At 36.0% G+C, this 4,574-nt stretch overlaps 1 pseudogene; it reads left to right on the forward strand.

Moving 5' to 3' along the window:
• Positions 1-2,213: 2,213 nt before the first annotated feature.
• On the forward strand, positions 2,214-3,639 carry LOC125823918 (uncharacterized; annotated as a pseudogene).
• Positions 3,640-4,574: the final 935 nt, after the last annotated feature.

The raw sequence follows: 4,574 nt of genomic DNA on the forward strand, positions 1-4,574 counted from the left end.
CTCTTAGTTCGATGCTCGTTAATATTGCAAATTCGGTTTGTTTGGTCTTATGTTTTGCTAGTGCTTGTATCCCTTTTTGTTGATTCACAAAACTTAGATTAGTTTGTTCATACTTTGCTCCCAAGATAGCTCATATCTGATCTGTATGTATTGTTGTGGAACTCAGTGGCTTCAAATATGTAACTAAGCATGTTAGTCACTGTTATTGATGTAAATCTTCCTTATTTTAATTCTGATTGAAGGAATCTGTTGTTTGTCAATATTAAGAATTCTTCTTCCCATGCTTGGTCGTTGTTGTTGATGTAAATAATGTAAAACCTTCCAGATGGCCATTGATTCTGCATCCATGTTGGTAGTCACTCATATACTTTGCGCTTCTGCATACAGTAGCTGACCAGTGTGGTTTCTGATGCAGAAACCATAAGAACTTTGGCATGGATTTCCTTTGCTCGCTCCATCACTATTACACTTAATCCAACCCATTTCAGGTGATTTCCAGTTCACTACATTATAGTATAGAGTAGGCTTGTATGACTGTAGCAGGGCCACCATTCCTTTCTACTGATAAGGAACCTCATTAATCCAAGGAAACTTTATTCTTATTATTTGTAGGTTAAATTACTGCAGGGAAAAAATGAATCAATCAGCAATACTAAAGAAAAAGGGTTTGAATCCAACCAAAGCTCAAAGTCCATTGAAGAATCTGGATTTTGATATGCCATACCGATCAAGTGCTAAATTGGCCAACAAATTCAAGATTAAGAGAGAACAACTTGCAAATGAACGCAATGATAGAGCTAAGAAAGATCAGGCACCAATACCACATAAAAGAAAGAATTCTGAGGATTTCATTTCACAACAAGAAAAGGGTAAATTGCTTGGGCACAAATCAGTAATTAAATCGTCTTCACGGGAAGAGCTTAGTACCTCACACATGATTGCAGGGAAAGGACAAACTAAACAGAGGTAATTTCAATTTGGAGAGTCCATTCAAGAGAAAGGAATTAAACTTCCTATGAATAACTCTAGGTTCCAAACGTCTTTCAAGGAAGGTGTTACTGCTTCAGTACAGTACATGTGACTGGAACAACACTAGGTAATAGAGAGGTACAACATGATATTGAGGATCTACTTAAATTCAAACAGGTGAAGAGGAAGTCGGTCCGACCAGCCACCGGTATTGATCAGTTTCTGGATAACCAACGGATACACAATGAACATGATAATCATGATCTACCAAATTGCAAGCAGGTAAAGAGGAAGTCGGTCATACCATCTAATAGTCTTGATCAGTTTCAGAAAAATCAAGGGATACGCATAGATGATGAAACAAAACGTGATAACCACACAATAGCTGATGTCGAATTTATGCATGCTCATATTATTAATGAACACAACAAAGGATTGGATGATCTTGTGGATCAAGAAGAACTCAGTGGAGATGAATGTGATGTAGAAGAGGAAATTGACATTGATTGTAGTACAAAAGGTATGTCTTAAACCTTGTAAGATTTATTACTCGCTATAAAAGAAATTTCTTATTTCCTGTTTGTTACATCAATCTAGAAATATCGAAGCCAAAAAAAGTTCGAGGACAAACAAAATGTAAGGATATTCACGCAAGAAATTTGGAAGAAAGAAAGGAGGTGACATTTGATAAAGGACAAGCAGTGGGACCAACTAATAAGATAGTGTCTAAATTAAGCAACTTTATAGGAACAATTGCAAGGAATCCTAGATTCATCAGCTTGATGTACACTAGTTGGCATGCAGTGCCAATTGATACTAAAAAGCGCATGTGGGAATATATCAATGTAAGAACAATCACTTTTGAGATTGCATATTTTATTGTTTTTTTTTACTTACTGAAGCTAAATATATTTTTTTTTGCACAGTCCAAATTTCTAATTCCAGTAGAAGGAAAGAAGTGGGTGATGACTGATCTTCGTGATGCTTGGAGGCGACACAAGAAAAAAATTAAAGAGAATTTTTTTTATAAGAACAGTACCCTTGAGAATATGCTAGCAAAGCGTCCTGATAGCATTCCAGATAATCAATTCCGCCAACTGATCGAGTATTGGAAAAACCCAACTGTTCAAGTAAGGCTAAAATAATACACTTCTACTCATCGACATATCTTGCATCATATCAATTCTTTTTTTTATTTATCAATTCAATTATCTCTTTTTATTTAATAATAGGCCATATGCGAGATGAATTCTCAAAACAGGAAAAAACAAAAGTGGAGGCATCGAATGGGACCTATTAATTTTGCAAGAGTACGCGTGGCATTGGTAATACTTAGCTGACATTTGTTCAAAAATCTAAATTTCATTTTTTGTACTTTATTAGAACATACTGATGTTTTTTTTAATTTCTTTTGATATAATTTGTAGCGTGCAGCCAAAGACGACAACGAAGAACCATCAAAGTCTGAAATGTTTATTGCAACTCGTACCAAGACTAGAAAGGAAATCCAGGCTGATACCCAAGTTGCAATAGTAAGTTTTTTTAATGAGGATTAGTAGTGAATTTAATTTAGACTTAAAATTTATATATTGTGGGGAGTTTGACTCCATTGAATTTTATCACGTATGTTTTCTTCTTCTTCTTCTACTTCTTGTGCAAGTGCGAGGAGATATCAATTTTTTGTCGATGTTGCTGAATTGTTTGCTAGGAAAAGTTGTTAGATTTTTTTAGTTATTAATCGCTATCATAGGACTGTTGATTTGTTGAGAGGGGGTGACAATTTTATTTTAAAATGCTTGAGACGCTAGACAGTTTGCTCGGAAGGGATGTCAATTAAAGTTAACTAAATTAATCATAAACTCATTTTAGCTGGAAATGAAATATTACTTACTGTTCACTATGGATGCCAATTTTATTCAATAGGCTGAACTTCATAATCGCCAAAATTCTGGGGAAACAACTGATGATGCATTTAGGGCAATGTTTGGAAAGGAGCAGCCTGGTGACTTAGGTGCTATGGTAGATCAATGACAACATGTTCTTTGAAGAAAGATGAGGAAATTAACAATCTAAAACAAAAGCATGCCAATGAAATCACTTCTCTAAAGGAAGAATTGAGAGAAGAAATGCGACATTTATTTACTCAATTGTTGCAAAACAACCCTGGATTGAATTTTCAAGATATACCAGGGTGTGTTGGATCTAACATTGCTTCACCTATTGATGCAAGTAGCGCACAAGCAGTAAGAGGCACAAATCTTCCACATTCTTCAAGGTCAGATCATAATCCGATTCATCAAAAGGTATTTTGTATTTAGCATTCTCTGTTAATAGTCTGCATATTGTTATCGATATCCAAGGTAGTTGTCGTTTTGTTGCTTATGTATCTCCTCTTATTGTTGACTTGATTGATGCTCTTCTGGAAGGTGTCCAATGTGTTGCCTTGCATTATTGGTTTTCCTTTTTTCCTTGTATGGCTGTGGAATGATTCTTGTTGGGGGAAGGATCTGGGCTCTTGGTTTGACATAGTTGTCCACTGTAGTGATATAATAATTATTGTTAGAATAGGATTGTGTATACCTAAAGAATTCCAGCTGTCCAGCAGTGTTCGTTGATGGTGTGCTGAATCTTCCATGGAGTTTTGGCATTGCTGTTGAGCCATTTGGTTAATAGCTCTAAGTCGACCTCCAATATCACCTTCTTGTATCCATGTTGAACACACCAGTGCAGTCCACGTAAAGATGCCTGACTTTCAGCCTGGTTGTTAGTGCCATTTCCAGTTGTCTGCATCCTTCTATCAACAACATCAATTCTCCCCAATTGCAAGGCAAATTTATGTAGGGATAGACTGTCATACGGAGTCTGCTAGTATCTTTAAAGACCAGGAATTTGACTCTTGCACTGGTAGACTTTTTGCCTCCATATTTTGCATATCACCTGTTCTTCTAAAAGATCCAACAGATGATAATAAGGCTAGAGTTTGAAGAATAAGTTTATGAACCTCAGAATTAGATTGCATACTCCACCACCCCATCAGTGTATTTCTTAGAGGAATGTGTTTGTGAGTAATGCCCAGGGAATCTGAAAAGAATTTCCAGATATAATTGGCACAGTGCCCATACACAAAGACGTGATCAATTCTGTTCCAAGCTTGCTATGACAAGAACAATATGCAAGTTCCCTTCCAAAAGTAACAATTCTCTCCTTCTTCCAATTGCTATTTGGTGTTTAAGAATAAGGGGAATTAGTAGTGGTGGGGCATGTTGGCTTACCAAAGTTTCATTCCATTGTCCTTCTCTGATAAAATGTGACACAGTGAGCAATATCCTGCTGCAATTTGTACCACTGGAATATTCTCTAATGTGCCTAATAATGGACAGGGTTCCAGATCATTTTGCTTAGTTTGATGACCAAGTTTAGTTTCATTTCCCCAAGAGAATGTATAAGCCCTTCCTTCTTTTGATAATATGGCAGTGAAGAAATTACCATGTTTGTCATGAACTTATTACATGTTTTTTATGCATTTGTATGTTTGCCTATCATTTTCTTCCAGATTTTATCATTCATATTGGGTCTACTTTGTACATGTTTGGGATCATTTAACT

This window comes from Solanum verrucosum, unplaced genomic scaffold (genome assembly GCF_900185275.1).
Source record: "Solanum verrucosum unplaced genomic scaffold, falcon-dt-bn FXZP01000065.1, whole genome shotgun sequence".
Lineage (NCBI taxonomy): Eukaryota > Viridiplantae > Streptophyta > Magnoliopsida > Solanales > Solanaceae > Solanum > Solanum verrucosum.